At 35.9% G+C, this 12,938-nt stretch overlaps 1 protein-coding gene across 8 annotated transcripts in view; it reads right to left on the bottom strand.

Annotated features, from left to right (window-relative positions):
* Nucleotides 1-12,938, bottom strand: part of LOC120631343 (protein sprint) — a 283,580-nt gene that overhangs the window by 36,983 nt on the left and 233,659 nt on the right. The gene's annotated exons all lie outside the window — the stretch shown is intronic.

Genomic DNA, 12,938 nt, shown 5'->3' with positions numbered 1-12,938 from the left:
ACTACCAGTACCGATATCACTACCAGTGATAAGGCCGGCCACATGCCCTTTGTCATCAGTAGGTAGTTCATAAAATTTGTTTCCTGTATTGTTTATTTTTTATTATTTGTTGTAATAAAGACTTTTTATTATTATCATTATTATTATAAAACAACCATCTAATAAACGATATAAGCAATCCTTCTTGCGATCCTTCTAGCCTCGTAGCAGCGGGAGATGTCAATATATCGCAGTTGCCACCGCATGCGCTGAACATTTACAGCAATTGGCGTCAGTTGGCACCGTTACACAGCCATTAAACAATCGATTTACGTGTCTCAATGTCTATACCAACGCACCCACGGCACATGGGGACTGGGGTACCACTGACCAGACCAAAGGGACATTAACCAAGATTTATTTCCCGGGCATGGCCGCTAGCGTATTAATTAAAAACCTCTACCGGGGCGAGAGATTGTGTAGGCACCGACTGTTATAAGTACATTTCCCGATTACTTATTAATGAGTTTATCAATAGTTAAGTAAAGTATAATGACAGGTTTAGTTTACTTAACTATTGATAAAGTAGCAAAACTCGAAGGCCTCTTCCCTGTACCTTCCACAATAAACAGGCTAAGTACCTAGGTTCTCGTATTTAAAGCATAAGTAATGGAAACAAATAGGACTGCGCTTTTTTTAGATAGTGGCAAATTATATCACACCAAGTGCAGAGATTCTAAGTAACCCTTCATCTCAGTTGACACAGACGATAAATTAAGGAGAAAAGTTCAACAAACCTAATAAGTAACGATCAAAATCGCTGACACAGTGTTGACACTCAATTTGTTCTGACGCCCTCTGTCCTCAAACACACCATAACAAGTATATCGGGTGACCATCCCTAATATTAATCTTTTAAGGGTTGACTTGGTTCAATTAAAACTGAGATTGATGTTGTGGCGATTTACAGGTTTAAACAGTACGTTCGAGGCAGTTTGTACATTACATATCTAAGATATGCTGTGATATCTTAAATATGTAATTTACATATTTAAGATAGCTGTGATATTTAACTTAAGATAGCTGTGATAATTACATATTTAAGATAGCTGTGATATTTAACTGAAATACATGTTATCTGACATCAATATTTATAAAATATATTAGTAAAATTAAGCTTAATTTGCTATACTCCGCGAGAAACAGGAGAATCGGTGTGGAGAATCTGTTTATAATTTCTTCACTCCACACCAAACAGATCTTCGGCAATGTACCTTCTACGCACGTTTGGCTCCAAAACGTGACCATCCTCAGGAGATGTTGACTTTACAATGCATAATTGATAAGAAATGAACAATTATTCATTGTAAAGTCAACATATCACCCATCCATCATGGATTTCCGCAAAGTAACGCCTGCTTCTATCCGACAAATATTTTTTAATGTGTAGTTTAGAATCAATGCTAGCCTAGTGAGTAAGGCCTGTATTCAGCCTTCCTTACCAGGGGCCCGAGTTCAATCCTCAGCACGAACCTGTAACTTTTAGAGTTATGTGCTTTAACGGTGTAGAAAAACATCGTAAGATAACTTGCATTTTATTTATATTACACTACAAATTAGCTAGTATGCAATTACCTGGGGGTAAATGATGATGCAGTCAGATATGGTAGCAGGCTAAACTCTTACTAGGGAGTATGGCAGTTAAACTTCACCCACATCCCTAATCGGTTTCTACGCGACATTGTACTTACTATAAATCACTTAGCGGCACGTTTTGGTAGGGTTGTAACTGGCCACGGCCGAAGCCTCTCTATAATGTTGTCAAAAACGTGCCAAGTCTACCAATCAGCACTTGACTACAGCCTAAACCCACAGATAAACACATTTCTGTAGTGGGCTGGTAATTGTGTGAAAGTTATCTTATATCTTCAAACGAGCAATTCTTGTATATATATATATATATAATTGGAATCTCGGAATCGGCTCCAACGATTTTCATGAAATTTAGTATTCGGGGGCGACAAATCGATGTAGCTAGGAGTCATTTTTATAAAATGACATTTTATTTGTGTTTTCCGGTAATAACCGATTTGGTGCAACGAAGTTGCACGGGTCAGCTAGTTATGATTATCATAGGTATCGGTTGACGATAGCCAACCAGCCTAATCAAATGAATATCGCCCTTAAGCTTGTTTAAATAAAATAAGCTAATAAGTCATAATAAAAGTCGGGGAACACAAGTAAAACGCACGGTTGCTGTAATGACACTGTTTTATTGAACTAAGTTAGCTAGCGATAAGGCACCAACGCACACATACATAACAGTTACAAGATTTGGTAACCCATTACTTTTAAAATTAAATCGTAAGCGATAAATTGTATGAAAAATTTCGTCCCCACAAAGTTGTTTTAACCCTTCCCCGGACATGCAACAAATATGGCACGTCGAGCACACGCGTCGCTGTGCCCGTATTAATTATTCATCACACGGAAATGACGCCGGGTGATGAGCTCCATCATTAATTACTAAAACGTCATAATTCGACGCCTAGTTCGTCCCAGGTGGGATGAGCACCGTAATTTGTTTTGGTAGCGATACGCTAAGTGATTTGTGTACCACATTAGTCGTGTAGTGGTGATGTACATTGAACGATGGCTCTAATTACTATTTTGTGCACCTCGATGTACTGGGGTTTGGTTGGAGGTACTTTAAAAGGTAATTAACACGTAAAAATAATGTTAATTAAAATGTTGTAAAAGTAATGTGTTTTTATGTTGTTATTTATCAGATAACTAGCTCTTGCCGGCTACTTCTTCTGCGTTTTTTTACGGTATGTAATGAATCCTATGGCCGTTTCCGGGATGTAAATTCTGTGCTAAACTTCACAAAATTAAGTTCAGCGGTCAAACCATGCGGTGATAATAAATGCTATTTTTAAGTTATGCGGGTAACAATTACCGGCAGCTTTCAAATTCAAATTCAAAAATGTTTTATTCATGTAGACCTTATTACAGGCACTAATGAAGCGTTCATACATTTAACATGTTACACTAATGTTATTGATGGTGATAACTGCATCCGTTAACTTAAAACTAAAGCTAGGAGGGTTCCAAACGCTTTTTGGGATGAATATTATCTTATGTCCAACTCCGGGATGTAAGCGTGCCAAATTTCATCCAGATCAGTTCAACGGCTGACTTGAACATAGTTGACAAACAAACAGACACCATTTGGCATTTAGAACATCCAGTACGGATATGTATTTCATGCTTTTAATGGTTAAAAATGGTTCTGTGCATACAAGCATGATAGCTCAATCGAATTAAGTAGAATCCGATGGTCTAATTTTATACCATTTTATTGAGCAAGTAAACTTGGGAAATAGTTGGTTTTAAGAATCTATAATTTATATATAATTTATTTATATATATTTATATATATATATATATATATATATATATAATATATATATATATATAAATATATATATACTACCTTGTAGGTAATAGGTAAGCGTGACGGCTGCAATGACCTCAAGCTCGTGTGTATACCTACTATTTCAATTATTACGATTTCGGCAGGGTATCAGCGCTCAAGTTTTTATTTAAATATCTGTAGCACTATAATGTATTGAGTCGCGAACATTTTCTTTCTGCAGCATATGGGTGCAATTGAAGGTTTAAGCTGTAACCTATAGTTTAATTTCTTAATTTGTATAACTTGTGTTTAAACATAACGAAAATAATAATAATATGGGCACTATAACAAGTTATTGGTTTGAATACATTTCAAATGATACAATTATACGGTTATTAGTCGTGACGGGTCATCAATTTGGAGTGTCAATGCTCTGGGTCCAGGTGGATCGTACAAGTGAAATTACTAATTAATTTGACCGCCCTTCATCGATTCCATTACACTTTATTTGGTACATAATAAATATAACGTCATAACGTTTTGGAAAGCTAATTGAGAAGTATGTATACATTCATGACTTGACTACGTCAAAGTTAAAAATTATAGGGGGTAAATTATTCCTCTAACCAGGTTGCTTCTTCAATAGTTTTAAATGAGAATGTGAGATGAAAAAAATACAACCGGCTAAGTTTGTTGTTGGCTTCTTCTTAGACAAGGACGCGATTGGTATCCTCGTAGCTTTAATTTTAAGTTGACTAATTTAGTTATCGCCATCAACTCACTTCTATGACATATTTTACATGTAATGCAATACAATCAAAAGTGATATCTATGTGCCAAATTGAATAATTTGAATATTTGACTTTTGTCATTGACTTTGACCTATAAGTACATACTTAAATTCTACTCAATAAATGTTTTATGTTTGTAGGTGTAGGTCTGTAATATCTCTGACCTTTCACGAGCCTATTTTCAGAGTGAGTTTTCCCTTGACTATAATATTAGTCTTTTAAAGTGCTACTTTTATTTAATAAAAGTTATTTTCCAGCGCCACCCAGTGTCACTCCCATAACTAATCTTACGTCATCTCTTTTATTAGTATATAAAACCCGTTTAGGCTGTAGGTTTGATTGTTGTTGGCTCCACAATGTGATCTTTCAAGTCTGTCTGTTTAACAGTAAAATAGATTTTTGTAAAAGAGCTCGTCCGGGGAAATACGAGTACTACCTCTTACTAATGCATATTTCTGACTAAAAGCGAATTTGCTGCAATGCTGTATTCCGGTCTGATGGGCGTGGTTACTGGTGTAATTACACGTACATGAGTCTTACCACTTATTCCTCAGGACGGCTCATCGCAGGACGTATTCCTTGCATGCACTGCTTAGTGTTGCCCTGTTTATTAGCGATTGTTTCCCACGAATCCTATTTATATTGTTTTAAATTTCGTGGAACAAAATTGGTCTCTAAAAATAAATTAAAAAAATTGTTGGAGAATCCAAAAGTGCACGCCTCATAAATAAATAAATAAAAAAATAAATATACTACGACAATACACACATCGCCATCTAGCCCCAAAGTAAGCGTAGCTTGTGTTATGGATACTGAGATAGCTGATAAATATTTTTTTATGAATATAATACACATAAATACTTATTATATACAGATAAACACCATGAAAACTGAAAAACATTCATGTCCATCACACAAACACTCTCCAGTTGTGGGAATCGAACCCACGGCCTTAGGCTCAGAAAGCAGAGTCGCTGCCCACTGCGCCACTCGGCCGTCAAAGTAAAGTATTTCGCTCGTTATCGTTACCACAAGATACGGGATCCGCACATACACGGACGTCCAAGACAGAACTTTTTTAAACAATTTTTTAATAAGTTTAAATAATAAAAAGAGATTTAAAAATATCATGAGTGTTAAAAATAGTGTTTTTTCTCAACATTTGTCTATATTCACTTATAAAAGGAATAAAGAATTAAAAAAGGGACATTTTAAGTTGGAGAATCTCTCGGTGTACGTAAACTGACAGTAATACCCAACTCAACGCTTCGCTCATGAGGCGTGCAAAACAACTTAGTCTTACGAACTGTAAATAATGTATATAATTGTAATTAATTGTATTAAAATATATCAAAACACTAACATATAAACGCTTCAAGCAAATATCATTTTACAAAATGGCTTTGTTTTCCAATATTCTTCAGTTTCTTTTAGTTAATTATTTCGCTGTTTGTTCCAGCATTAGTCATCGGCATCCCCGATGTTGCCGCCGTTGTTTTTCTTTCTCCTGCGAACCCTCTCTTGTTTTGACACACAAAGGGATACTTTTTTCCCGAATAGCTTCAGGATAACTTCGTGTTTGAACGTCTCTTTATTAAAGTATGAATCGATGTTTTTTGTCTGTAATATTTCTAACAAATATGTTTTTCGGTAAAGGTTTCATACGATTTTCTAACTGAGATGTTAATTATGCCTTATTAGTCGTTTCGTACTTCGAATATTTATTTATCTTTGTAGTTTTTTTATATACACGAACATTGAACATTATCTTCTACACGCCAGCTTATGCTTCGCTACGAATAGTTATAGGCATAAGCTGTAATAAATGTTACAACAGGTTCTTACTAATATTCCTTTTTATTTATAAAGGATCCGCTAATTTATGTTTTGCTAATTTGTATTTGCTAAGCTAATAAATAGATAAATAAATAAATGTATGGAATTAAGAAATCATGACGTTTGTTCCGACTAGAAAAGACAGATTTACGCTAACGACGTTATTATTTTTAAATAACTTAAACTTTAAGATTTATGTGTAATACATACATAAATATATCTAAGGTACGAAAAATCTATTAATAAACTATAACAAAAAAAAGTTAAAGTTTATCTTTTTTTATGAAAACAAAATAAACCTCTTAAACAAAGAACCCATATAAATATTGTTTTACCTTAAAGACTACAAGAATAAAACATCTAGAAAAAGTATTTCGCAAACTTTGAGAAGAGATTTACCTTTTATCTTAATACGAAATAAGGGAATGGATGAAGCGAGTAAACAGGTGTTTCATCCGAAGGGGTCCGTTATTTGCAATAGCTTTGTATTGGTGAAAATTGCCAAGCACTGGCGCGTGAATACCATTGCATTTGTCACAAAGAATGTGAGAAAAGCGAGTGCAATATAAGACCTACATCTATAGACACATCAGCTATGATTATAGTCCGTATGCAAATAGAAATAAAGTGTGTAGATGTCGTATGTACATTTCAACTTACGCCTACTGCATCAGTGAATCATACGAAATGCTTTCACTTCAATTCGAGTATCTAATGCGTTTCCGATGAAAGTGCTAAGCTTTGGGATGCATTCGTAGGAGCGTTTTTGTTCTGTGTTATGTATCTATATATGTTTTTAAAAGTGGTAGAGCTTTTTGCGATAGAGCACTTCCGGGGTAGTAGCCTTTCTTATTTTACCGCAAAAGAGCATTTTTTTTTATATAGCAGGCAAACGAGCAAGTGGGTCACCTGATGATAAGTGATCACCGCCGCCCATAAACATCTGCAGCACCAGAGGAGCCACCGATGTGTTGCCGGCTTTTAAGGAATTTGTTTATCCGCCCCCTGAATAACCCTAGATTGTATTTTTGAGGAAACACATGAGATGGGAGATTGTTCTATAATTTGCAAGTGCGCGGTAGAAATGATCTGGTATTTCGAACAGTAGAAGAATACCAGGCATCCAGATGATGAGGGTGCAATTTATTTCTACGGCGTGAGGTGCGGTCAGAGAACAGGGAAGGAGGTATCAACGCAAACAACTCTTCGGAACGCTCTCCATTATAGAGTACACACAAAGGGAGCAAACATCTCTTCGGTGCCCCAGGAACTCCAAACTGCAAGTCAATTTGGGATTGTCAACAACTGCCCGCTTTTGTATCCGATCAAATAGAAGGAGTCGGTAAAGAGGTGTCCCAGCCCAAAGATGCGAGCAGTACTCCATGTGAGGTCTTGCATTGTTTTGTTCCGGTCTGCAGGGTGAGGTTGCTGGTGTTATTACAGGCGCATGAGGCTTGACAGTGTCACCTACACTTACGCCTCAGGTTCATGCACACATGGGTGTCTCTTATGGGATGTGTTCCGCAAGTGTTGCTCTGTTTAAAATGTATATTGTTGATGATGGAAAATGGCAACTGCTGTGTTTCTTGCCGGCTTCTTCTCGGTAGAATCTGCCTTCCGAACCGGTGGTAGAGTCACTACAAACAGACAGACTTGACGTTTCAAAAGTGCTTATATTAGGCTTTTGTTTATAGGAAATGGTTTTCCACTTACCAAGAGGTACGACGCACCAATTACATGGCCCATGTACTTGGTGCGTTGGCCAGTACAGTTATTAACAAAACAAAAGGGTATAGACATTTGAATACAGGGTATACGCTAAGCGGGCAGACGATGTTAAATAAAAAAAATTAAGGGTTGGCATTGTACGAGCTATAAAAACAACCTACCTTTAAATTTCTATTGATCTTACTGAAGAATTTCTCCATTTTCAGTGACTGGGTGTTTAAGACATAAAAATATTCATCAGTCATCTTAGTACCCATAACACAAGCTACGCTTACTTTGGGGCTAGGTGGCGATGTGTGTATTGTCGTAGTATATTTTTTTTTTTTATATCATCTGGTCGCTTAGTGCATACGTGCCGTATATAATAATGACTTTTACTGGGACTTTTATAAATATAACATAGACCAGCGCTTGACTGCAATCGCAAGTTATGGTAAGTAATGATTCGGCCTAAGATGTAGCGCGGTTACCCAGAAAATGACTATTTGCATGAATTTGAAGTAACGTAGAAGATGGGAACCGGGTGCGGTGCTTTGCGGTGCGTATTAGAAACTAGGAGGACAAAGTGCTTCGTAAGTGTCGATTGAAATAAATTTTGAACTACGCAGCGGTACAGTTTTTAGTTTTTTTTTATTGTTAAGATGAGTGGAACAAAACCACTATCGCCTAGATTCCGATTAGTTTCCGAGCATGACGATCTTGAGATATAGATGATAGAACCATTCTATAAATGACCGCAATGCTCCATGCACAACTGGACATAACCTTGGTACATGCTAACTCAAATTGCAGTAGCGAGTGTCATAGAGATTCCGAGCCAAAATTATTAAATGAAAGATAGTAATGCTATTTTATAAATATCTGCTTCGTAGAACTTCCATTGTATTGTATGTGACTTTATGTGGCGCATGTGATGTCAGAGAGTATAAATGTTTTTTTTGATTACTACTTATGTATTGTGTATGTGACTTTATGTAGCGAATGTGATGTCAGATGGTAATAAAGATTTTTTCTGATTATTACTTATGTACTTAAACTTACTGGTCCATAGCCAAAAAAAAAAAAGAGAAAACGAGAAACTTTATTTAAAGCGAAGGAAGACAATTACGAATAATGATTGTAGATATCTGTAGGTAGGTAATCATAATAAATGCTATGAGTTTTGCTTAATTTGAATGCATTATTTGCATACAAGGTCGCAAATAAATAATACCCAATAAAAACTTTCAATTTTGTAAGTATCTAATTTTTGTATTTCTTTTTTAAATTTGATTACTATATAACTCTTTAATTAATATTAAGAATAGATCTTCAGGGTTAACAAAGGGCGGTATATTACCCTGTTAAAAAAAAAGCTTTCCGTGAATAATATGATACTGTTAAGGTGTTAATAGCGGGGCAAAGCTAGTATAATATTTGAGATAACACCAAATAAGAAGAAAAAAAAAACAGTTGGTTGTCACGGGACACCCGGAAGATTATAAGTATGATCACACAAGAAAGTTGAGAGCGGTAGTGTGGAAAAAAAAACAGCATAAGAGAGCGCCATATCGTTATCGTGACGGATACGGATCGATTTTACTGCTAGATGTGTAACATACAAAACATTGTTGTCACAAATAATTAACTATAAACTTCTAAATCGGGTTTAGAGCAAAAAAAGTCAACAGCAAAGCAAGTCGAGAGTAAACGTAGTCCAGAGCAAAAAATAATCGATAGCAATCATAGTCGAGAGCGGTGGTGTAGGGGGTGCATAACGGCCTAAAAGAGCGTCATATTGTTTTCTTGGCGGCATACGCTTCAACTTTTCAAGGAGCGCCTATAGAAGTTATTTTTTCTCTAAATATACTACGACAATACACACATTGCCATCTCGCCCCAAAGTAAGCGTAGCTTGTGTTATGGGTGTTAAGATGACTGATGAATATTATTTTTTTTATAAAAAATATACATAAATACTTATAATATACATGTAAACATCCAGACACTGAAAAACATTCATCACTCAAACATTTTCCAGTTGTGGGAATCGAACCCACGGCCTTGGTCAGCACCAGAAAGCAGGGTCGCTGCCCACTGCGCCAATCGGCCGTCATATTTAGCACCACTGTTTTGGGTATTAAACATAACTAACAAATAGTTATTAACGATCCCTATGATCGGTTTTGTTATCTCTAACACGTTTATCAGCATGAGATCCTTACAGTTTCAAAACATATGAAAATCCACAAAATTCCCGCGTATTATCTGAATGCATAACTTTCTGACTGTAGGCACACATTAACATAGCCCACGCTTATGTTAATGTATCTCGCATTGAATTACCAGACACGGGAAGCGTTTGTCTGTCACATGAAATGTGTAAATTAGGTGCACTAACTTAGAGACGGCCTACTTGCGTTTTATGAACATTAAGCTGTTCTGTTAGTTTACTTGATTAAATTGATAGGACTCCATTAGAAGAGGTAAATTTATTAATACCATTTATATTTGCAAAAAAAGCGGTGATAGCCTAGTGGTTTGGCTTTCGGCTTTCTTTACTGGGGGGAGGTAGTTCAATCCACGGCTCGCACATCTAGCTTTTTGGAGTTATGTGCGTTATAAGCATTTAAATATCAACGGTTAGGAAAATTATTTTGAGAAATCCTGCCTGAGTTCTAAATAATCAAAGGCATGCGAAATCTACCAATCCGCACTTGGACAGCGTGGTGTACTACGGCCTAAAGTGGGCCTGCAATGGGATGATAGTTAAAAATTCAAATTTCATTTATTTCAAGTAGGCCTACTTTATAAGCACTTTTTAAACGTCAAATATGTCTGTTTGTGGTGACTCTACCACAGGTTCGGAACGCAGATTCTACCGAGAAGAGCCGGCAAGAAACTCAGTAGTTGCTCTTTTTCAACATTAACATTTACAATCATTTTTCTATCTTGCGGAAGATGACAGCGGAGCTGGTTGCTTCCAATCTACCTTGTCATTAAGGAATTCATCAAATGTATAGTAACCCTGCTGTATGAGACGTGTTTTTAATTTTTTTTTTAATGTATTCATTGGTAGGTCCAGAATTACCTTAGGAATCATGTTGTAAAAGCGTATACGTAAGGTAATGATTATGCACTCAAAAAAAAATTGGTTATTCCTAACAAGATAGTGATTGTTGTGATCAAGCATCTTGATTCCATACGAGCCTAACAAGAACATAGATACATCAAATAAGATGATAATGATTGTTTATCATAATTCAATGGACTGGGCAACTGTATTGCTCCTATTATTGTTACTTAACTAAGGCATATTCTTAACTGATTCAATTTACGTACTTGTTTAAGCTAAATAATTAAAAATGATCTAATCATACAAAGAAGTAAATAATAATAGAAACAACGTATTTATTTGTTAGAATCAATGAACATACCTACATTGTTAGCTCAATCTATAATGAACTTGCTGCTATAACTAATCAGCTTTTGTTGTTTATTATCATAATTGTTATAATTTATATAACGTCAACTAAGAGAAAATCTCTCTTAGTTGGCTTTCTTTTTTTAGAGTGTGATATTTGAAAGGTGTCTGACCCGATGTGGAGGTAGTGACAGGTCTTCTGGTCAGAACCTTAAAAGCTAGCTTTTCATTAGTCTTTAATATTTTACTATTGGAACTTGCATGAAAAGCTTAACTTTAACCTCGAAGCAACTTGAAACCAAGAAATATAGGTTGAGTAGTATAAATCTGCAGTCTTCACAAGTTACTAGAGCACTCGAGTTGTGAACCGATAACGGCCACTTGTACACTTATGCCGGAAACACACTAACGGCTCACGATCAAACGTGCTGTCCTGTAAAGAAAATAATACAACTTTATTACGCAAGTTTATGTAGAATATCAGCGCTCAGGTTTCTATTTGGAAACCAGCAGCAAAATGCTGAGTCGTGATCATTTCGTTTCTGCGGCATATGCGTGCAATTGATAGGTTTAGTTGTTGCTTATTACAATAGCTTTCTTATTACCTTTTTTTTTATATTTATTTTATATACTTTTGATCATTGTTGCAGAACGAATAAATTTGTTTTCTTCTTCCTTCTCCTTCTTGGTAGGTATATTATATTATTATAAATTCTGGCTCTAACTAATCAATCAATTGATATTGAGCGCAGACAGTGGCGTGCACTTCATACATGCACAAAAGCACTGCATACCCTAACATTTTCATATAACAGGCAACGGAGGAGAGTTTTGCCATTTTATGCCATTTTACTTCTTTATGCTTATCCTGGTCCAAAATCCTGTGCACGCCACTGGGCGTAGAGTAACTTGAAAGGATGGAGCTACCTTAATCTATTTGGTCTCTCGGGAAAATAGACAGTTCCCACAGGATTTGTCAAAACACGTAATAAATAAAACAGCTAGTTTGGTATAACACGCTTGTTATGAACCTCGATGTGGTGATATAACATGGGTATATTAATAACCTTCAATTATAAGTACATATGTCACTATGTAGATGGTGATGGAAACCAGATAGACAGTGTAGATCCGGCCTAACATAGGATACGCTTGCCTTGTAGCCGTCCATTCACTCTAGTGTCAAAGATATTCAGGGTTGTAAGAAAGCATCTTGGAAGGGCGTTCCAAATGTTTGAGAAGGAAAGATGCTACTTAAACGCTTTTTAGGTGTCATTATCGATTTAGTTATAAGGCGCATAGCCTGTAAAGTACCTACTAACTGACAAACCTTATGGCGATCTTGATTACGAAGTTTCGTCGTCCTGGTCTTAATACGAACTTAGCCGGGAAGAGTTTCGTTGAATATTATTTTACGTCAGAATAGTGAGTAATATAATTATAAATGCACCCAAGCATATTGTAGGTAGGTCCTAGAGAGTGCCCGACGGTGACACTTAGTCTCTGGATATTAATTCAGCTTTCATACAAAATAGGATAAATAAATTATGTCTGGAGTTGTCTGCATTAATTTTTGACTAAAATAGGTACTATCTATTATAGTCAAATATTCATGTGTGTTCTACATCCAGTGATACATGATTTGGTTTTTTAAGTCGAGCTGAACGATGACCAAGTATTATCCTGCTATTCTATTCTTCTTATATTATTAAAAAAATGTGAGAATGTATGGTACTACTTAAAGGATTTTGATAAAACTTTACCGTACCATAGTAAAATATCA

Source organism: Pararge aegeria, chromosome 18 (assembly GCF_905163445.1).
Source record: "Pararge aegeria chromosome 18, ilParAegt1.1, whole genome shotgun sequence".
NCBI classification, from domain to species: Eukaryota; Metazoa; Arthropoda; class Insecta; order Lepidoptera; family Nymphalidae; genus Pararge; species Pararge aegeria.
Note: the sequence above shows the minus strand (reverse complement) of the source record. Positions and strands in the feature narration are given on the sequence as shown.